The sequence below is a fragment of the Strix aluco genome, chromosome W (assembly GCF_031877795.1).
Source record: "Strix aluco isolate bStrAlu1 chromosome W, bStrAlu1.hap1, whole genome shotgun sequence".
Lineage (NCBI taxonomy): Eukaryota > Metazoa > Chordata > Aves > Strigiformes > Strigidae > Strix > Strix aluco.
In genome coordinates, this window is record NC_133970.1 from 21,874,529 (window position 1) to 21,898,946 (window position 24,418).

The window sequence follows — 24,418 nt, forward strand, 5'->3', positions numbered from 1 at the left end:
TTCTTTCTTAGTTCCAGGGAGTGGTAGATTAATTATCCCTTGAATCCTTTCGGGATTTATTTTTCGCCTCCCTTCTGTAATTAAATGGCCCAAATACTTAACTTCATTTTCTATATATTGGATTTGGCCTTTGAGACCCTTAACCCTTGTTTTCCCAGAAAATTAAGGAGTCCATCAGTGGCTATTTTCACCTCAGACCTCTCCTCCCCTGAGAGTAAAAGGTCATCCACATACTGTAGTAACATGTCCCCTTCAGGTGGCTTAAATTGTTCCAGAGTTTGTTCTAATATCTGCCTATGGGAGATAAAGACATGCGTATGATCACACAGTGAGTAAGCAATACCAACTTTAATATGGTGGACCAGCCTTTTATACTGAAGGTGAAAATCACAAGGTACAATCACATGGTACAATTCTTTCTGATTGGACAGTTAGCTTTGCACATGCTCCTTAAGCTCTCTTCTGATTGGCTGAGAACTGCCACATCGACATTGTACAAACTTCTTCTCTGCCCAGGCCAACACCTTGAAGTTGTTTAACTTCCTGGGTTCTTCCTTATTCTTCCAGGGTCATTCCCTCATCACATCCTTGCCAAAGCTGAGTCTTTGCCAGTCTTGCCCATATGCAGGATTGCTCACACGTCCATTTTCTTGCAGGGACTCCTTCCGAATCCCCACATCTGCCCAAATAAATTAGGGGATTCTGTAAATCCTTGAGGTAGAACAGTCCACCTCAGCTGTTGTTTGCGCCCTGTCTGGGCGTCTTCCCATTCAAAGGCAAATAAATCCCTACTTTCCGGATCCAATGGGCAAGCCCAAAAAGCATCCTTTAAGTCTATAACACTGAACCATCTGTGTCCACGTGGTATTTTACTCATCAGAGTATATGGGTTTGGTACCACAGGATATCTCTTTTTGACTATTTCATTTACTTAAGTCTTGTACTAATCGATAAGAACCCTCCGTTTTTCAAACTGGCAAAATGGGGATGTTGAAAGGGGACATACAGGGTTCCAGCAGTCCATCCTTAAGCAACCCCTCAATTATTGGTTGAAGACCTTTCCGCCTCTCTGCTGAAATTGGATATTGTTTCTGTCGTACTATGTCATGTCCATCCAATAAGATAATTTTCAAGGGGGGGATTTTTAGTCCTCCCCTATTACCCTCTTTGACCCACACGATGGGGTTTATATCTGCTTCATCCTTCTCTGTCAGAGTATTCATAGTAATAGTCATACACATTCCTTATAAGTGTGGATTTGTAATCCTAATTGTATCACCAAATTCCGGCCCAGCAGATTACTGCCTGCCTTTGGGACATATAACAGTTGTCCCACAACTGTCCTATTTTTAAATCTCGAACTGGTACGTTTAAATACAGAAACTGTAAACCCTTCCCCTTTTATGCCGGCCACCAACGTCCATTGGTCCGATAGCTCCAACCCTAAGGGAATATAATTTAAAGAAGTCCTGCTTGCCCCGGTATCAACTAAGAATATCACTTCCTCCTCCCGGGGTCCCACCCTCAAATTTATCAAGGGCTCTTGGTGGGATCTATAGCTAAAGAGCCCCTGACTCCTCTATTCTATGTCTTCAAAGTTCATGATTGGAATCTCTCTTCATTCTTTAACTCTGGGCATTCTCTCTCAAAATGCCCCAGTCTCCCACAATGATAGCATCCGCTAGACGATCCTGGGCGATAGTGAGATGATCTACGCCACGACAGTCTCCTACCCCGCCCCATGATCTGACCTTCCACCCCCTGCTTCCCCACTAAACAAAATATTCATTATGGACATCATTTCCGTCCAGGAAAAATAACTAGGACCCAAAAATTGATCTAATTTCTCTGCCAATCCAACAGGGTCCTCTACTAAAATTTTCATTTCCTTTTTAAAGTTCCGCACCTCGCTACTTGTTAGCGGGGCATTCGCATACCCCACTTGCCCTTGTCCCAGAGGGACTTCCCTGAGGGGGAACATGGATTCTATTCTTCTTAAATCCTGGTCCCCTGTTCTCATAGGAAAATTCTCCAAATCCCTCCTGCACTGTTCTAATTCTCTTTTTAATCTACACTGCGTTTTTGGAGGGGAGGGGGCACTCATTGCCCCATCTTGTTGGCCCTGATGCTCTGTTACAGGCGCAGGGGAAGGGAGAATTTGATTACCAGGGTTATGGGAAGGGGGAGGAGGATTATAAGGAGGGGGCAAATAGTTAAGGGGGTCCCATGATTGAGGTTCTGGAGGCTTTTCATCCCCAGTTTCTTCCCATTCCTCCTGTTCCACCTTTAAGGTAAAAAGGTGTTCAGTCCTTTGTTGGACCCAGCAGGAGGCGTAGTCAGACTCCTCTTGTGAAAAAGGGGTCTTTGAATTCACATAGAAGTTTAAGTCTTGACATAACCAGTTCTCAGTTGACCCATATTTTGGCCAAAAAGCCTTACGTCCCTAAATGGGCTCTTTTGTCCACACAAAAACACAATAATGTATCATTTTCTTTTTGTCCTTTCCCTTTGTATTTGGAACATTCCTCCATCGTATCAACATTCTCCCCAACGGACTGTCCGGGGGAACGTTTTCAGGGACCTTCCCTGAATTCCCGCTAAGCTTAGTCTTTTTGTTCCCCATTTTTTTTTTCCTGAGACTTCTGGTCGTTTTCCTCGCGGCACAGCAGAGCCACCACTGAGGACTCTGCCCTCAGCCCGTACTGACGTACGGCTCACTTGCTCCCACCCACCAGAATCTCCCAGACCACCAAGGCAGTACTTAACAGTCCAATTTTCTTACCTTGATCCATGCACAGAGTTGCCTGGTCTAACAGCGCTTTCCGGGGTTCCTTTTATCCTTTTTATTTTTTTTTTTTATCCTTTTGCCCCCAGTGGTTCACAAGGCCCGTCTATATTATCAGTCTCAGGATCTCAGTCGGTCCCCGTGGAGTCACCGTCGATGATTCGCGAGACCGTTGAAATCAACAGGGCGCGCCTCCTCGCCCTCAACGGCGGAGACTCCCAGGCGACAACTTTGATCCCGGACGAGCCCCTAAATTGTGAGAAATGCTCAGCTGCCAATTATCAACAGCTCAGACGGGATGTGGTGTGAAGCACTCTTTATTATGTTCTTGCAAGACCGGGCGCCCCACCAGGTGGACGCACCTAACAGCCATCGTGCAATGGTTTATATCCCTTTCTCCCAACCGCCAGTTCCCTCCCCTGATTCCTCATTGGCTGAGTACTACAGGGTGTACAGACTTCCCGAACCGCCTACCGATACGCCCCTTCATGTATGTGTTCATACGTCGCATGTTCATGGAAATGAACCTTGGCTTTCTCCAGGGCGGAGAAGTTAATATGCATGAGCTCATCACGCAAGCTACTAACACGGAAAAGTTTGAAATTCAGGTTCCCCAAGTCTTTCGGGTATCTGCATCCATCTAAAGCCAGTTCCAAGTACTGGGTCATCACAGTTGACAAAAAGGCCACTTGTCTTCTAGCCCTAGGCCAGGGATTTCAATGGTTGTGAATTGCTCTCGTTAATTGCTTTGGTGAATCGCTCCTGCCATTCCCATCAGGCTTATTATGCGAAAACAACATTCTTTCCCTTACATTACAATATGTACACAAAGCTTTCTCTTCTTCCTTCTTTCAAGGGAAATGGATCTTTGCCATCAGATATTCAGAAATGCAAAATGCTCCTCATAGAATCATAGAATAGCCCAGGTTGGAAGGGACATCAAAAGATCATCTGGTCCAACCTTTCATGGGAAAGGGAGCCTAGGCGAGATTATCTAGCACCCAGTCCAATTGCATCTTGAAAGCTTCCAGCGTTGGGGACTCTACCATGTCCCTGGAGACATTCTAGTGATTAATTGTTCTCACTGTAACAAATTTTATTATATCAAGATGAAACCTCGCCCGGTGCAACTTGTACCCATTGCCCCTTGTCTTTGCCTTCTCTTCTCCAGGGAGAAAAGACCCAACTGCTTCAGTCTTTCCTCATAGGGCAGGTTCTCCAGCCCTTCGATCATCTTTGTGGCTCTCCTTTGGACACTCTCCAGTCTGTTCACATCTGTCATGGTTTAACCCTAACTGGCAACTAAGCACCATGCAGCCTCTTGCTCACTCCTCCCCATGCCCCCCGCCCTCTCTGGTGGAATGGGTGGGAGAATTGGAAAGAAAAAAAGTAAAACTCATGGGTTGAGATAAGACAATAATAATAGAAATAAAATATAATAATAGTAATGAAAAGGAAGACAACAAAAAGAGAAATAAAACCCAAGTAAAACAAGTGGTGCACAGTGCAATTGCTCACCACCCACTGACTGATGCCCAGCCAGTCCCCAAGCAGTGATTGGCACCTCCCAGCCAACTCCCCCCAGTTTATATATTGAGCATGATGTCCTATGGTATGGAATATCCCTTTGGCTAGTTCGGGTCAGCTGTTCTGACCGTGCTCCCTCCCAGCTCCTTGTGTACCTACTCACTTGCAGAGCATAGGAAACAGAAACATCCTTGACTTAGGATAGGCGCTACTTAGCAACAACTAAAACATCAGTATGTTATCAACATTATTCTCATACTAAATCCAAAATACAGCACTGTACCAGCTACTAGGAAGAAAATTAACTCTGTCCCAGCTGAAACCAGGACAACATTTTTCTTGAATTGTGAGGACCAGAACTGGATGCAGTACTCCAGGTGCATCCTGACAAGCTCTGAGTAGAGTGGGATGATCACATCTCTGTCTCTGCCAGTAATGCCCCTGTGGATGCAGCCCGGGATCTGCTTTGTCTTTGTTGCTGCGGTGGTGCACTGATGACTCATGTTCAGCTTGTTGTCCACCAGGACCTCCAGGTACTTTTCAGCAAGGCTGCTCCCCAGCCACACAGATACTAGCTCTACTACGGGTACTGGGCTCTTTGGTTATGTCGTCCCAGGTGCAGGACTTTGCACTTGTCTTTTTTAAACTTCATACTGTTCTTGCTAGCCCACTCTTCTAGCCTGTCCAAGTGTCTCTGGAAGATGGCTCTCCCTTCTGATGTGTCCACCTCACCACCCAGTTTGGTGTCATCAGCAAACTTGGTGAGGGTGCTTTCAAGGCCATCATCCAGATCATTTATGAGGATGTTGAGCAGTGTGGGACCCAGTATTGATCCCTGAGGGACCCCACTTGTGACAGGCTGCCAGCCTGAGTAAAAACCACTGATCACCACCCTATGAGGGAGGCCTGTTAGCCAATTTCCTACCCATCTCGCAGATCACACATCCAGTCTGTATCTTGCCCGTTCGTCCAGGAGAAGGCTGTGGGAAAGTGTCAAACACTTTGATGAATTCCAGGTAAACAACATCCACTGCTCTCCCCATGTCAACAGAAGAAGGTGATCAGGTTAGTCTGGCATGATTTGCCTTTGGTAAATCTGTGCTGCCTTTTCCCGATCACCTGCTTCACTTGGTTAGTAATAGCTTCTAGGAGGACTTGTTCCATTACTTTCCTAGGGATTGAAGTAAGACTAACGGGCCTGTAGTTTCCTGGGTCGCCTTTTGGGCTCTTCTTGTAGATGGGCGTGACAATTGCCCTCTTTCAGTCATCAGGGATATCCGCTGATCTCCACGACTTTTCTAAGGTGGCCTTGCAACAATGTCAGCCGCTTCTCTTAACACCCTGGGGTGGATTCTGTCTGGGCCCATAGATTTATGTGGGTTGAGCCCTTGCAAGATGTCACAGACCAGCCCATCCTCCACTACTGGTGGGTCAACACGTGTTGTAGCTAATTGATCCTGTGATCTGGGGTCCAGCTATGCCAATAAAGACAGAGGCAAAGAAGGTATTGAGAACCTCTGCCTTGTCAGCAGTATTTGTCACTAGTTTCACCCTACCTGTTTAGCAATGGGCCTATGTCTTGCCTGGGATTCTGCTTACTGCTCACGTATCTGAAGAACCCTTTCTTCTTTTTCTTGACAGCTCTGGACAATTTCAGTTCTAGCTGAGCCTTAGCCTTCCTGACTGCATCTCTGCACATGCCTTTCCATAGCCAGTATGCTTTTTTTTTTTTTTTTTTGCTTTTAATCACACCCAAAATGTCATTGTTAAGCCAGCGTGGTCTCTTGTTCTGCCTTCTTCCTTTCCCTTTGTAGGGCATTGTTGTGGTTTGAGCTCAGAGGGCAACTGAACACCATGCAGCCACTCACTCACCCCTTCCCCCTCAGGAATGGGAAGGAGAGAATAAAGAAGAAGGCCTAGGAATCGAGATAAGGATAGAGAGGGATGACTCGCACATTATGGTCACAGGCAAAAGACAGACTTGTTAGGGGAAGAAAAAGAACATAAATTTAATTCAGACACTAACTACAACAACACTTAACAGACAGAGTAGGACAGTGAGAAGCATTACCATATCTTAAAAACACCTTCCCCCCACCCCTCCCTTCTTCCCGGGCTCAGCTTTGCTCACAATTTCTCTACCTCCTCCTCCCCAGCAGCACAGGGGGCAGGGAATTGTAGCAGCCAAAATAACGAGTCAGAGTGTTCGTTCTTTCTGCAGGGCAGGGGCCGTTTTCTTTCTTTATTCTTTCTTTTTCTTCTTACAATAGTACATATTTATACTCTCGTTAAAGCTCTTCATAATTAGCAAATCAGCAATTAGACAGCTATCAACCTTTTCTCCTATCAGCATAAGACCACTCTAACACGTGCTGTGCAGACCAATCACCTTCTTGTTCACGCGCTGTTCACGCAGCGGTAACTTCTCACAGTTCAGTACTTTTCCACAGTTCAGTGTTGCAGCTGTCCGTTGTTTTTCCCTGCCACCTTGGCACAACTCAGCAGTTTCTTATCTTTCTTCCAAGGCCTGTTTCTCATCAAAGCCTTCCTGCTTCTCAGGGCCTGCGCAGAGCTGACAGGCCGATGTTGACTTGCCTCTCTCCCACAGGGAATGGGGGGTTACAGTCAGTCCTGCTGCTTCTTCCTCCTCAAGGAGGGGGGGAACTCCTCACATTCTTCTCCTGCTCCAACATGGGATCACTCTCATGGGAGGCAGTCAAACTTTCTCCAGTATGAGTCCTTCCCACAGGCTGCAGCCATTCCCATGCTGCTCCGGCATGGGTCCCCCAATGTGTTGCAATCCTCCCAGCGCCAAACTACAACAGTGGGGACTTCTTCCACAGAGTCTCGGCCTTCTTCAGGTGCAGTCACCTGTTCCGATGTGGGGTCTTCCATGGACTGCAGGTGGGTCTCTACTCCACTGTGGACCTCCATAGGCAGTAGCAGGGTGGCCTGCCATCTCACCATGGGCTGCAAGGGGGTCTCTGCACTGGCGCACCCCCCCCCCCCCCCCCCCCGCTTCCTTCTCCTTTCTTCCACTGACCTCAGTGTTCGCATAGATGTCCTCCTCACAACTCCTCCTCACAACTCCAACTCCTCCTCCCAGGTTCACCTTAAATACATTATCACAGAGGCACAACCACCGTTGCTAATTGGCTCGGCCTTAACACAGAGGCGGGTCTGACTTGGAGCTGGGGGAGCTTCGAGAAGCTTCTCACAGGGGGCCACTGCTGTAGTCCCCTCCCCCACTACCGAAAATCCCGCCACACACAAACAAACCCAGCACAGGGCTGGACTGTTCTTGTGCTTCCAGGAGTCTGCTCTTGAATAACTCCCAGCACTTACAAGCTCCTTTGCCCTCCATGGATGCTTCCCATGGAACCCCTTGCAGCTGGGCTCTGAGCGTATTGAAGTTGGCTCTTCCCCCTTGCAGCTGGGCTCTGAGCGTATTAAAGTTGGCTCTTCTAAAATCAAGGGTCTTTGTCCTAGTACCAGTCATTACTGTGCTTGGCAGGATCTTAAACTCCACAATGTTGTGGTTGCTGTATCCAAGGCTACCACTGGTAGTTATGTTAGTCTTCTCAGTTTGTGAGTAGTAAATCTAGCAATGCGCTGTTCCTAGTTGGCATGTCCAGCATCTATAGCAGGAAGCAGTCCTCAACGCATTCCAGGAACCTGATGGACGACTTGTGTACCGCTGTATTGTTTTCCCAACAAATGTCTGGGTAATTGAAGTCAAACAGGAGGACCAGGTTCTGTTGGCCCAAGACTTCCTTGAGCAACCAAAGTAAGGTTTCATTGGCCTCGTCACCCTAATTGGGAGGTCAGTAACAGATACCTAACATAAGATTCCCCTTGGTGACTATCCCTCTAATCCTGATCCAAAGGCATTCGATAGAACTTTTGTGGTCTCCAGAGCTCGCATCCATACACTCGGATTTTTCTTTTATGTTAAGTGCAACTCCACCTCTTCTTCCCTTCCTATCTTTCCAAAAGATCTTGTAGCCATCTATTGTGGTCTTCCAGTCATGTGAGTTTTCCCACCAAGTTTCTGTGATTCTTATGACATCATAACTCTCAGACTGGGCACAGTGCTCCAGTTCCTCCTGTTTGTTGCCCAGACTATGTGCATTGGTATACATGTACTTGAGGTGGTTAGACTTAGGGTTCTTGATTTGGAGAGAGTTGGGGATCATTTCTCACTACTCTGGCAGGTGTGCTCATCCACCCTGTTGCTTATGAATATACAGGTGTCACAGGTTTGGACACTACCCTCCAAGTTCTTTACTTTATGATGGTTGTATGATGCCATATTCATATGTCAAAGTACTACTGCAGGAGCCACCCGAACCAACACAGGAGGAACCTCATGAGGAAATGGGCAAGTACATCAGTGATCCAACCTGAGCTGTGTTGCAGAAATAACTAGAATTACAATTTATATCAGGTCAGAACAGAAGCAGTTTATTACTATATATGAGACTTTTTGAGACTTAGAGTCTCACACCATCTTTGTCATAAAGATCTAGAGTATAGGAGAAGGACCGCAGATGCCCTTCTCATGACTCGTGGGAGCCCAGGATCGACCATCATGTGGGCCGTGCTGTCCCATCATCCATTCTTTCCTCTAGATTTTATAAACATTTATAGTCATTAGTCCAAGCACTTCTTCCTTCTCTTCTTCCCCATTCCCTAATGCACTCAGCATCATTACTCTGGCCTCCGCTTAAGCCATGCCGCATTCCATCCTCTCACATACCAATTTGCCACAATATAAGATCAGTTGAACCATACATGAATACATACACAACCACCAAAGTTAATAATCCCAACAAAATATACTTCAATGCTGTTTTAAGCAGCTTTTCCTAACCATCCTCCCGTGTCTGGGAGCCATCCCAAGCAGTCAGAAAGGCTTTTTTCTAGGTATTTCATGCAGTATTTGAAGTTTTCCTCGGATTTTATGTATGTCTGTTTCTATTCTCTGGTCTTGATCTGCATGTATGCAGCAAGTGGTGTTAACTAATACACATATACTTCCTTGAGTGACAACCACATAATCTTATGGCATTCTGTTTTGTAGGGCTACCTAAGATGCTTGTTCTACCTCTAAATCTAAGGTTGAAATAGCATTAACCATAGCATGCTGCTCTGGTGCGGCCCTCTGATTACTACCCCTTGTTGGTTATCCAGGCAGGTAACGATGAGGTGGTAGAGAGAAGTCTTAAGTCAATCAAAAAGGACTTCAAGGCACTGGAGTGGCTAATTGAAGGCTCGGGAGCTCAGGTCGTGTTTTCATCAATCCCTCAAGTGGAAGGGAAAACCACTGATACAGGGTGGAAAACATATCTGATTAACACGTGGCTCAGAGACTGGTGCCACCGTCGGAATTTTGGGTTCTTTGACCATGGTGAGGTTTATAAGGCACCTGGTCTGCTGGTGACAAATGAGACAGGTGGGATGCAGCTGTCCCAGAGGGGGAAAAGGATTCTGGGGCAGGAGGTAGCAGGGCTTATTGACAGGGCTTTAAACTAGATATGAGGGGGGACAGGGAGATAACTGGGCCTGTTAGGAACAAGCTCAAGGGAAGCATGCTAAGGCTTGAAGGATGGTGGACTGGTGAGGGCTCTCCCTCTGCCTCTTCATTTGAGAGAAGGGAAAGATGTTTAGGAACCATGGTAGCACCTGAGAAGGGTCTGGTAGGGAATGGGGCCCACACTCACAAAAAGGTGTTGGATTCACTGGCTCATCTCAAGCGCATCTATACCAATGCACGCAGTATGAGCAACAAACAGGGGGAGCTTGAGGCCATGATGCAGCACGAGAACTATGACATAGTAGCTATAACAGAAACATAGTGGGATGCCTCACACGACTGGAGTGCTGCAATCAATGGCTACAAGCTCTTCAGGAGGGATAGACAGGGAAGGAGAGGTGGTGGAGTGGCCCTGTGTGTAAGAGAATGCTATGACAGCTCAGAAATCAAGTATAGTGATAACGGGGTTGAGAGTGTTTGGATTAGGTTAAGGGCCAATAAAGCAGATCATGCTGTGGGAGTCTGCTATAGACCTCCCAACCAAAGCGGTGAGGTGGATGAAGCTTTCTACAAACAGTTGGGAGAAATCTCGTGGTCACTTGCAGTTGTTCTTGTGGGGGACTTTAACCTCCCAGATATCTGCTGGGAATACAACACAGCAGAGAGGGAACAATCCAGGAGGTTCCTGGAATGTGTGGAGGATAACTTCCTCACACAGCTGGTGAGTGAGCCGACCAGGGAAGGTGCCCTCCTGGACTTGCTTCTTGTGAACAGGGAAGAGCTTGTGGGGGAAGTAAAGGTTGGAAGCCTGTCGCTGTTGAGACAGACACAACAAACATCGACTTGTGCAAAATGGCTACTTTATTGTTCTAACAAGCCTTTTTATAACTTTATTAAGAGTATGTGTCCATATATGATTGGTTTAATTAGAGACTAACAGTTCATGATTGGATGACCTCTTCTCTGTTGCAACCTCGATAACCTTCCTTTCCTTGCGGTCAGGCAGTTCTGGTCTGGTAGTTCCTTACTCTTGTTTACTCAGCTATTCTCGGGACTTTCAAGCCTCTTAAGGGTACACGGTTATCTGCTCAAGGTCAATACCAAACTTACATTCTAATCCCTCGGACCAGCCGAGGTCTCCCATAATTCCCCCTTTTTGTATTTGTGCTACAAAAATTGCCCGTGCCATCCGCTGCAGGGCCCTTTGCAACAGAGACACAAGACATGGCAACATTAATAACACAACTACAATGACAAACAAAAGCAACAACCCAGTTTTTATCAAAGATAACAACCACCCTGATAGTCCCCATCCTTTAAACAAGTTATTCAATCAGTCCCATCCATCATTTGCCTGTAACTTCTTCACTCCTTCTTTCAGAAGTTGGATACTTTTATGTATTGATTCCGAGTGATCTGACAAATTCATACAACACATTCCCTCAAAGTCTTCACAACCATGTCCTTGGGCAATTAACAAAAAATCTATTGTGGCTCTATTTTGTAATGTAGCATGCCTAACACTATCAACATCAGTCAACAAGCCATAACAGGCCGAATACAACGTGGCCCATGTTCTGTGGAGACACAAGCATAACCCCTGTCCCAGGTGACTAGGTTATAAGGCTGAGACCATTGCCCTGTCTGTAAATCCTTAACACGCACCAAGGCAGTTCCCCGTACCTCCTGAGTTGAAGAAAAAGAGGCAAAATGTCTCTCAATGGGAGGGACCAACCCTTGCTCGGGCATGGTTAAAAAGTTTAATACATAAATGGCCTTTGCCAACCGGGCCTCTGGGGGCTCCCCTTCCATTCCCCCTTTTTGTTTTTGAAGCAGGCGTTTTAGGGTACCATGGGCACGTTCAACAATTGCCTGTCCCGTAGGGGAATGTGGGATGCCAGTAATATGTTGAATCCCCCATCCATGTAGAAATTCCGTACTGATCTGGAGACATATGCAGGGCCGTTGTTGGTTTTTACTGTTTCAGGGACACCCAAAACAGAAAAGGCCTTTTGCCAGTGTCGAATGGCATCTCTGGCTTTTTCCCCTTCATGTGCAGAGGCAAACATTGCATGTGAAAAACTATCAATGGAAACATGTACATACTTCAACCTTCCAAATTCTGCAATGTGTGTAATGTCTGTTTTCCAGATTTGCAATGCTTGTAACCCTCTGGGGTTCACCCCATAAGAATATGGCACTTGCTGTCCCTGACAATCAGGATATGATGCTACAATGGCTCTTGCCTCTGTAGCTGTAAGATGAAACTGTCTTTGTAATGCTCTGGAACCTTGATGAAAAAATTGATGTGATGATTGGGCTTGTTGCAGAGTATTTGGCACCATGGCTATAGACACAAGCCTGTCAGCCCGTGCATTGCCTTCTGCTAAAAATCCTGGTAGGGTACTGTGACTACGACTGTGCAACACATAATAGGGATTCTCACATTTTTGGATCAATTCCCACGAGAACTGTAACAAATTAAACAATTTTTCATTATCCACCTGTTTGATGATTGCTTTTTCTAACTGCTGAACCAATCCTGCAACATAAGCAGAATCTGTAACCAAATTAAAAGGTTCTGTAAATCTGTGGAAGGCCTCGGTTACCGCTCTAAGTTCTACAATCTGCGGCGACCCTTGGTGTTCTGTGACAATATTGCGCCACTCACTATTCATAAACCATGTTACAGCTGCCTTTCCTGTTTTTCCTGATCCATCTGTAAACACAGTTAACCCCTCCACTGGCTTCCTGGAATGTAGCCGTTTGTTCCCAATCGAAATTTCACGCACCAGTTTCAACATTGGGTGGCTGGGGAGGTGGTATTTTATTTGTCCTTGAAAATCTGCCAATGCGGATTGTAGTAATATGTTATTTGCTAGGCACCACTCAAAATATTTAGCTTGAACTGGAATAACAATGGTTGCTGGATCCCGTCCCATGAGTTCAAGGCAACGGGTCCGTGTTTTAATTATCAAGTGAGCCACCAATTCAAAAATACCAGATGCTGTCTGTAGGAGTCTGGGCCGCGCTGGAGGGAAGTTAGTGCAGGCAGAAGAATGCAAGGACAAAGACAAGGCCAGCAAAATAAGGGTGGCAAAAACACACAAGATAGCAGATAAGTGAGAAACACCTGTGGTCAGCAAAAGCACACAAGTCTGAGCAAAACAGGGTATGAGATAAGGGAGTTTTGGCAAGTTTTGGGCTTTACGTGCTAATTGCAATTAACCAATGCAAATGCTTGTAGAGGTGCATGAACAGCGCGTGCAGATAACCTGTAGCCTATTAGAAGATAGATGAGCGCGTGTACGGAACTTAGTAGAGTATAAATGTAACCAGGATTGGGAAATAAACAGACGATCTGATCATCATATTGGTGTTGTGTCGTTCCTGTTCCTGCATGGAGAAGTAAGGACCACGGCAGCTGTCTTTTTGAATCGATAGGGTAAAAACGTCCATTCCAGCACATGTAAAGGATCCGCCCAGGTTTCATTCCATTGACAAAGTAATGCATACGGAATCGTGGGATCTGTTAAAACAAAAACTTGCACAACTTCTGTTAGTTCCAGGCGATAAACATATTTGTTCTGTATTGCTTTTTCTACCTCATCGAGTACCTGATGTGCTTCCTTGGTTAACCGTCTCGGGGCACAAATATCAGAATCCCCTTTCAATAATTCCATTAGGGGGCTCAATTGAGAAGATGTCAATCCTAAACAGGGCCTAACCCAATTAATTGCTCCCAATAGCTTTTGGATGTCATTGAGATTTTTTACTTCCCTATTCAGTTTTACTGGCTGTGGAGCTACAGTCTGATCCAATATTTTTGCACCTGGGTATAACCAAGGACTTGTACGTTGAACCTTTTCTGGAGCCACAACCAACCCATATTGTTTAAGATGACATAATGCTGATCGTTCCATGTCATCCAACTGGGTCGGGTCAGATACTGCAAGAAGAATATCATCCATATAGTGATAACAATAAGAATCAGGGTATTGTTCTTGCAGCCCTGAGAGTGCCTGAGCTACAAACCATTGACAAATTGTGGGAGAATTTTTCATGCCTTGAGGTAACACTTTCCACTGATAGCGTTTCATGGGCTCTGTGTGGTTGATGACAGGAACCGAAAAAGCAAATTTGTTTTTATCTTGTTCTGCTAATGGAATGGTAAAAAAAAAAAAAACAAACAGTCTTTCAGATCCACAATTAAGATATTTCACCTTGCTGGGATCATAGCAGGTGACAGCAGTCCTGGTTGCAATGTGCCCATACTAGCCATAACGGCATTGATTTGTCGTAAATCATGTAACAATCGCAATTTTCCTGATTTCTTTTTTATTACAAACACAGGTGTATTCCAGGGACTGTGAGAGGGTTCAATATGACCAGCCTGTAGTTGTTCTTTTACCAAGTCCTGCAGGGCGTCTAACTTCTCTGGGTTGAGGGGCCACTGATTTACCCAAATAGGTGTATCAGCCATGTTAAAGTCAGGGTAGGTTGTTGTACGCCCTCAAGCACGGTGGCCCCTGTTAAAAATCCGTTGTAATCCTCACACCCCGTGCTCCCAGGACATCTCTTCCCCATAAATTCAGAGGGGCAGCAGTAACATATGGTTGTACTGTGGCAACCTGTCCTTCAGGATTCCAAATTGTTACAGGTTTAGCCACCATTAAGCTTTGGGTCACGCCTCCCAGCCCCAATACCCCAGTGTCCATCATAACAATGGGCCAACTCTGAGGCCAATGGAGTTGGGAGACTATGGTAACATCAGCCCCTGTGTCTAATAGCCCAGATACCTTCACCTGTGAGGGGGTGGCGCCATCCATTGCGAGGATGCAAGTCATTTGAGGCCGTTTGTCTGAGATGTTTTGTGTCCACATGACTTGAGGGACGCCAGTAGATCCAAATCCACCATCTCCACACTCTGTTGGATGTGACCTGGGAACACAACTCTTAAAAGGGACAAGCTGAGTAATACGAGTATCTTTTGGAATTGTCAAGGGTGGCGTTGGAGTAGAAACCATAGCACTTATCTGTCCAGTATAATCAGCATCAATAACACCAACATGTACATTGATACCTTGTAAGGTCGCACTTGAACGTCCTATTAACAATGCACTCAGACCTCTGCCAATTGGTCCATGCGCCGCAAGGGGCACCTTTTGCACAGAATGCGATGATATAGTTACTTGCTCAACCGTGGATACATCCATTCCTGCTGCCCCCATGGTTTGTCCTGCGAGTCGTTCGCAGAGGATAGGCTTGATGGAAATTGCAGGGCCATTGAAGGGAATACTTGTGTCGGCGCGCGTCCCTTTGTGCTTGACTTCCCATTTCCCGACAATAGTTGTCCATTAATATGGTATTTAGATTTACACTGTTTCACAAAATGTCCCATTTTTCTGCATCGGTGACAAGGCGTTACTATGGGACCAGATGTTTTTATCCCTTTCTTCTCAGGACAATTGGCTTTTAAATGTCCTGTGTGACCACAGTGATAACATTTTTGTTCTTTTACTCAGACAGCTGCCATAGCACTGGCTAAGGCTGCCATCTTATATTCCACTGACCCAAACTTAGCACAAGCAGTAACCATGGCTTCCAGGGTTGGATCCCCTGGCAATGCCTCAATTATCTTTCTACAATCTTCATTAGCATTATCCCTAGCTAACTGTATTGTTAATGTCAATCTTAAATTGGCATCATAGACCTGTTTCTCTATGGCTGCTTGTAATTTCTCCAGAAATGGCAGAAATGGTTCTTTTGGTCCTTGTGTTACCAAAAATCCGGAATAAAGAACTTATCAACACCAATTTGATGCAGATAAGCAGACACTTCTTTATTGATGGCTGGACGCACAGGGGAGTATTCTCACCAACAGCGCGCACCAAGCACTAAAACCACTCATCTTATATAGAACTTATTCATGCATATTCATTAAGTGTTCATACATAAATACACAATTTCCAAGAAATCATTAACATACTCTCCGCTTACTTCCGATTCTGCACAGTAAAGATTAGAAATGCCTAGAAATGAGTCTGGGGTGTAATGTGAGTAGGTGGTTCATGGGTTGGTGGTCACGATCTTCCCCTGCCAGAATTACCTTTTGCAGGACACAGTTTTCTTGGCAGGTACTTGTAAGCTGTTACGGTTGTTTCCCCCAGTTCCCATTAATCCTAGACTTTGACAACTACTTGCATTCTCCTGGTCCTATATATGTATTATAAATCAACTTACAGATCAGTTTGTGTTTGGTTACCTAGGTTCCAAACGTTTCTACTAGATGATTATAACCAATCTCTTCGGCCTTGGTATGGGGCTGTATAGGGGATTTTAAAGTAGCAGTCGGTTGCTGGTATAAATTACAACAAATAAAATTTAAATATTTCTTATGATTTTATAATTCTATTAAATCAAACACAATTACTTCTACTTATTAGTAAATCAATAACATTTCCCCCCTTTGAAAGTGTTGAAAATTATTTCAATACTTTCACTTTTTATTCATTTTCATTTTCAAAGTTAGTATTTGTTTCACCATATTTTGGTGATGGACTGTATTCTGGTGACATATGTGGTATTTCTCTCATAATCCTTCGATGTGCTGCAAGTCTATTAGTAAACTGTCTTTTAAGACAGGCATAAATTAACATGATCATCACAAAGACAATTAACAGCAAAAACAAGGTCTTGATTAGGGATTTCAGCCAAGAGCTCAGGTTCCATCCTAATCCACTAAAAATCTTTCCCAGCCAATCTTCGGACATATCTTCTCGAATTGTTTCTGTTTCTTTTTCAATTTTGCCTAAGAGATCTAGATCATGCTCTACATCCTGAGTGACATTAGGAATATGAATGCAGCAATGATCTAAGCTATCCTTGAGATATCCACACACTCCATGCTCCTTTAGCAGAAGCATGTCCAATGCCATCCTGTTCTGAAGTGTCATTCGGGAAGTTGCCTGTAATTGAATGTTTAATTCTTTAAATCCTTTCCTTGTGACGTTGGCCAATTTTTCTACTTGTCCTGTTAACTGATAGAGCCATTCCCTGTTTCTATATGAAGCTATTGGGTTCAAAAGGGACTCTAAGGCCCAGCCAATTTTCACTCCTGTTGATGGTTCATTCCATGTGTCATCATCTGTCTCAGACCTCTTGGTTCGTTTTAATTTTAAATTTTCTAAGGGTCCTTTGAATGGCGATTTCTTCCAAATTGGACACAATGTTGGCAGGCCTAAAGTAACTTGTTTCACCTTACCATCTACTGGCAAGTGAGTTGTCCAGGTTCCATCACTTAATGCCCAAACTAAATGTCCTGGACTCTGAATGGTAGATTTCTTACAACTAAAAAAGTATCCTCTCCTGGGCGTGAATATGCTTGTCAAAGTGAGGTTATTATGAAAACCTCGACAGTAACAACCAAACTTCAGAGCAGCTGCTAGGGGAGGAATTCTTTGAATTATTGAGTCTGCATTGCTGCAATCATATACCTTTTCACACTTCCACCATGGTACTACATGTTCCTTTTCTATTCGTGTAGTACCTTTATCTACTACTGAAGGAAGAATTGCGAGTGCACTTTTAATCCAAGTACCGTCCCAAGTAAAACACCAAAGAATTCTAGCCATGTACTGAAACTGAGAGAATATGGACATAGACCATACAGAATTCCACTGTGCCTGGTTTTGTGTATTTTGACCAGTTTTGTTACACTGCCATTTCATGATGCTTCTGCTCACATTGTTTTTAATCTGTTCATCATATGAACACCATCCTAAATTAGGGTTTGGGCCTCCTGGGAGGAGAACCCGAGCCAAAGCGCTAGGTTGAGACCCTGTTATAAAGTCATAATTCAGTAGTTTCTCACAGTCTGATTTTTTTCCTGGTGATTTCCATTGTTTTCTAATAACCTTCACCTGTTCATACCATTGAGTCACTGGCTTTTGTTTGCAATAAGTAGTCTCATTTTTATGTTCCAGGTTGGTCAAATTCATAGTTAAAATTCCCCAAGGAATAGATTCACCTACTGCTCTTGATATTGGCAAACAAGCAGTAATCTGTGTAACATTCTGCAAATTGGCAAATCCCTTAATCAATCCTAACATCAAATTTTCCTCAGGCATTTCTTTGGGAATGTTGATCAATTGTTCTGTGTCTTGTTGTCTTTTGTTTCTCACCACCGAATCAGTCCACACCAGTGTCACCTGCTTAGCTAACACAAGGAGAATAATCACAAACTGATATGAAAAATTAGACATGTTTCAGAGTCAGTTTTAAAGTCTTTGGGTCACGGCTAATAATCTTCCATGGAGTGGGCACCTTCTTCACCCGGGTATAGTGTATCCAAGCATCTGATTCTGTGATCTTAATAGCCGTAAAGGTGGTTAACAGTATCTGGAAAGGTCCCTTCCAGCGTTCTTGCAGAGGTTAGAAGTCCACATCTTCACATAGACATAGTCTCCTGGTTGAAAGTCATGCACAGGATTTTCAAGGGATAATGGTCTGTTCCACACTATTGCGCTCCGAATTGCGGTCAAAGTTTTCTTAAGGAAAGTAAATAGTTATACACATCTTGTTTCCCTTTCACATGCATGTTTGGATTTGGTTCTGGGGATTCATAAGGTTTCCCATACAATAATTCGTAAGGACTGACTGAGGTTCCACTTTTGGTTGTACTCTAATTCGTAACAATGCCAATGGAAGCGCTTGAGGCCATTTTAAATTAGTTTCTTGACAGATTTTACTTATTTGTCTCTTTAAGGTTTGATTCATTCTTTCTACTTTCCCACTGGATTGTGGCCTCCATGAAGTATGCAAATCCCAAGTGATACCCAAAATTTTGCTAACATTTTGGACTACTTCTGCAACAAAGTGTGGACCTCTGTCAGAGGAAATTCCAATAGGAACTCCAAACCTTGGAATTATTTCTCGGAGTAACCACTTTACTACCTCTTTTGCTTGTGTGGTGCAACAGGGAAAAGCTTCTGGCCATCCTGTAAAAGTATCAACCCCCACCAGGATGTATTGATACCCATTTTGCCTAGGTAATTCTGAAAAATCTACTTGCCAATAATCTCCAGGTTCCGTACCAGATTTTAACCTGCCCATTTGAACTCTTTTCTTGATCACTGGATTATTTTTCAAACATACTTCGCATTTTGCAGTTATTAATTTAGCCATGTCCATCATCTTCACTGATATAACTTGTTTTTGTAAAGATGTTACTAGAGCTTCTGCTCCCCAATGACATTCTTGATGTTTGGTTTGCATTATTTCTCTCATTAACAAAGGTGGAACTACTACTCGTCCATGAGGAGTTATCCACCATCCAGCTAAATTTTTCTTGGCATTCAAAAATTGACCTAGTTTCTCATCTTCCACCGAATATTTTGGCTTTTCTCTAGGAAGGGTTACTGTCTTGGAGGGAATTAATGCCATTTGGAATGCTCATTCCTTTTCCATTTTCTTTGCCGTTCGGTCGGCCAAATTATTTCCAACAATTTCTTTTGTGTTCCCAATTTGATGTGCTTTACAGTGCATGATTGCTACTTGATCTGGTTTTTGAACTGCTTGTAATAATTGTAAAATTTCATTTTGATGCTTAATATTTGATCCCTGAGAGGACAATAATCCTCTTTCTTTCCACAAAGCTCCATGGACATGTACCACCCCAAAAGCATACTTTGAGTCTGTCCAAATATTTACTTTCTTCTTTTCACTTAGTTCTAAGGCCCGAATCAAAGCAATAAGTTCTGCTTTCTGAGCTGATGTGGTACCCGTCAATGCCTTTGCTTCTATAACTGTGGTGTCTGTTGTTACCGCATATCCAGCGTATCGGACCCCTTGCTCCATAAAGCTGCTACCATCTGTCTGGTCGCTCCAATGGTACGTCCTTCAAATCTTCTCGACTGGAATAAACATACTCAATAGTAGCCAAACAGTCATGTTCCAGTTGTCCTTCTTCCTGTGTGGAACTTAAAAACACTGCAGGATTTACCAGGTTAGTTGTTTTTAGAATCACATCATCTTGTTCAGTCAGTATTACCTGGTACTTCATCATTCGGCTCGGAGACAGCCAATGTCCCCCCTTTTGTTCTAAAACAGTTATCACCATGTGTGGGACATAGACTGTTATTGTTCTTCCCAAAGTCAATTTCCGAGCTTCTTGTATGAGCATCACTGTTGCAGCCACTGCTCGAAGGCAGTTCGGCCACCCTTTACTCACTGTGTCCAGTTGTTTGGAAAAGTATCCGACCGGTCGTTTCCAGCTTCCTATTCGCTGAGTCAGCACACCCAACGCCAGACGTTGTCTCTCATGGACAAACAACTGAAAATCTTTGGTTAAATCCGGAAGTCCTAAAGCAGGTGCAGACATTAAGGCGCATTTTAATTTCGTAAAAGCCTTTTGCTGTTGTGGGCCCCATACAAAAGGAAAGTTTTTCTGGGCTCATACAATGGTTTAGCTATCAGACCGTAGTTCATGATCCAAAGGCGACACCACCCTGCCATTCCCAAGAACGCTCTGAGTTCATGAATATTTTTCGGCTCGGGTATACTACAAATAGTTTCTTTGCGATCTTTTCCTAATTGTCGCTGCCCTTTTGAAATTTCAAAGCCCAGATAAATCACAGTCTGGCAGGCTATTTGGGCTTTCTTCCTGGATACCTTGTACCCATTCAGTCCCAGAAAATTTAAAACGTCTGTTGTTACCTGTATGCAGGTAAATCCTTCTTCTGTGGCAATCAGTATGTCATCCACATATTGTAAAAGTAAACGTCCAGGCCTTGGTTTATCCTGTATCCAGATTTCAAGCTCTTTTGCCAGCTGATTTCCAAAAATCGTTGGGCTATTTTTAAATCTTTGGGGTAGCCTTGTCCATGTCAACTGCATTTTTCGTCCTGTTTGTGGATTTTCCCACTCAAAAGCAAACAATTTTCTGCTTTCCTTTTCCAAAGGTATACAAAAGAAAGCATCTTTTAAATCAAGCACTGTAAACCACTGATGAGTCTCCTTTAACGCTGTTAACAATGTATAAGGATTTGCCACCACAGGATATATGTCCTTGACTATTTGATTTACTGCTCTCAAGTCTTGCACTAACCTATATTCACCCGAGGGTTTTCTAACTGGTAGAATAGGAGTATTATACTCAGATTCGCATTCTTCTAAAATTTTGTACTCCAAAAATTTATCAATTAATTTCTTCAGCTCCTGTCTAACTTCTGGTTTGATTGGATATTGCTTAATTTTTACTGTCCCTGCACCTTCCTTTAAATCTATTTTCACAGGCTCTGCCAATTTTGATTTGCCAGGAATATCTGTTTCCCATACTGTAGGAATCACTGCAGAATCCACCTCTGGTGGAATTTCTTGCTCTTTCTCTTTTTCCTGTATCATCAGGATTTCTCCTGTTTTTGATTCAGGTATTTTCAAGAAAAGTTCTCCTTCTTCAAAAGCAATCTGTGCATTTAATTTGGATAACAAATCCCTTCCTAACAAGGGTATCGGACATTCTGGTACATACAAAAATTCATGTGTAATTATTTTATTTCCAAACTTTAAATCCAGGGGTTGCAGGAATGGCCTATTTTCCTCCTTCCCTGTTGCTCCTACTATGTTTGCTGTTTTGGTTCCAATTTTTCCTTTACAAGTATTCAATACCGAAAATGTTGCTCCCGTATCCACTAAAAATTTAACTTCTTTTTCTCCCAGCTTAATTACAACCAGAGGCTCAGCTGGGTTCCCCTCCAGTCATCTGAAACCATCAATTTGGCTATTTCTTGCTGAGCATTCCCGTTTCTTGGGCAGTCTCTCTTCCAATGCCCTTCTTGTTTACAAAAGGCACACTGATTCACTCCTAAGGGGGTATTAAAGTTTTGATTACCATAGTTCATAAATCCTCCCCTTCCACCAATTCCTCGTCCTCTTCCTCTGCCCCTTCCTCTGCCTGCTGTCCCTGTCATTACAGCCAACAATCTACTTTCTCTGGTTTTCCTTTCCTCTTTTTCCCTGTTGTTATATACTTTCCATGCTGCTTCTAGCATTTTATTCAAACTCCTTGAATCCTCCCCTTCAAGTTTCTGGAGTTTCTTCCTTATATCTGGTGCTGATTGTCCCATAAAAATCAAAGCCAATTGTATCTGAGCCGCCTCTGTTTCTACTCTTAAGTCAGTATATTTTCAGGCTGCTTCCTTCAATCTCTCCAGAAACGCTGAGGGAGATTCATTCTTATCTTGTCTCACCTCATATAATTTAGACCAATTCAGAGACTTAGGCATGGCATGTTTAACTCCATACAAAATCCATTTCTGATACCGACTCAGTCTTTCTCTGTGCTCTACATTATTTGGATCCCACTGCGGATCCCCAGATGGAAAATTCTGCTCTACTGTTCCACCTGTTGTCCCACTCAATACAGCCACTTCTACCTGTGCTTTGCCAGCCTTTAATACCATCTGCTTTTCTGTATCATCCAGTAAATTATCCAAGATCACCTGTAAATCACTCCAGTCCGGATTCTGTGTTCTGATTATAGTATCTACCACTCTGCCTACTCTTTCAGGATCTTCTCTATATATACCTGCTGCCTGCTTCCAAGCCATCAAATCCGTAACTGAAAAAGGCACTTTTACATACACTGGCCCATCATTACCAATGCCCTGCCATAGAGGAGCTATTGTTTGCACCTGCTGCCGAGTTCTTCGGGAGACAGGAGTATGAATTACAATCTCAGACGGCCCTTCCTCCACATCCTCTATTCCACTACTCTCTGGTTCCTCTACCTGTTCCCTATATTCTCGCCCCGATGCCTTTCTCTCCGCGGAGGGGATATATCTAATTCTGGCCCTTCATCCTTTTCAGCAGAAGCAATTCTTTTCTTTAAACAATCTTTTCCCAACTCACATGTTGAACACCACTTTTTCACCTTTTTATCATCAGAAGTTATAGCCATTACTAAATTATCCCTACTAATCAACTTACATTCTTTCTGCCAATCTTTCCTCTGTCTTAAATAGAAAAATAAATCAACATATGGCACTTCACTCCATTTCCCTTCCCTTCTACAGAACAGCATTAACTGCAGAATGGTGTTATAATTCAGTGTCCCATTCACAGGCCATTTTTCCTGATCATCCAAAGTATACAGAGGCCACCACTGATTGCAATATTCAATCACCTGACTCTTTCGCAAATCATCATGCAAATCTCCCCAATGTGCTAACAAACATCCTAACAGAGAAGTTTTCGGAACTTTGTCATTTGCAGCCAGATTACCCATGCTTTTACTTTTAAACAAATGAGTCAACTTAGATGCCATAATAAATCACTTTACAGTACAATATACAATCAATCACTCAAATCTGTCGCTTCGTTCTTCTCCGGCTGCACCCCTCGCGGAGTAACAGAACCGCGGATCCGAACTCCGCACTCGCTTCGTGCTCAATTGCACGTCTCACACTTACACACACACTCACACTTTTCCACAACTGTTACTATATACAAAGGTATATTACAGCATATTACACAATTCTTAATTCTTATACAATACTCTACTGAAGAAATAAACAATTTTACAATATAACACATGTAAAACTTCTAACTTCTTGTTAGAGGCACTTCCTTTGAGAACGCTATAGCATATAGGTTCTCTTGTTTCCCAATCCACAATTGTCCAACCCTGCAATAGCTTTCGCTTATGTCTTACGGGCAGACGCCTAGGCTTCCAATACACGAGGATCCTCTAGCCCAACCCTGCGCAGCTTTCGCCGCGTCTGACAGGCAGGCTTATACAGTGGGACTCTAACCCACTGTGGGGGACTCTAACCCACTCCTAAGTGGGACTCTAACCCACTCCTAGTAAAAAGAAGTGTCTTACCAAAATCCAGGGAACGTCGCGAAGAGCCTTACGGATCGGGGATTGATGGGTATCCCCGAGAAATCCTCGGTGCCGGCTGGAACCGATCAGGTCCCCGATTCCTCCGGTCTCTCTCAGCGAGGTCCCATCTGGGTCGCCAGAAACTGTTACCGAAAATCCAGAATAAAGAACTTATCAACACCAATTTGATGCAGATAAGCAGACACTTCTTTATTGATGGCTGGACACACAGGGGAGTATTCTCACCAACAGCGCGCACCAAGCACTAAAACCACTCATCTTATATAGAACTTATTCATGCATATTCATTAAGTGTTCATACATAAATACACAATTTCCAAGAAATCATTAACATACTCTCCGCCTACTTCTGATTCTGCACAGTAAAGATTAGAAATGCCTAGAAATGAGTCTGGGGTGTAATGTGAGTAGGTGGTTCATGGGTCGGTGGTCACGATCTTCCCCTGCCAGAATTACCTTTTGCTTAAGGACACAGTTTTCTTGGCAGGTACTTGTAAGCTGTTACGGTTGTTTCCCCCAGTTCCCATTAATCCTAGACTTTGACAACTACTTGCATTCTCCTGGTCCTATATATGTATTATAAATCAACTTACAGATCAGTTTGTGTTTGGTTACCTAGGTTCCAAACATTTCTACTAGATGATTATAACCAATCTCTTCGGCCTTG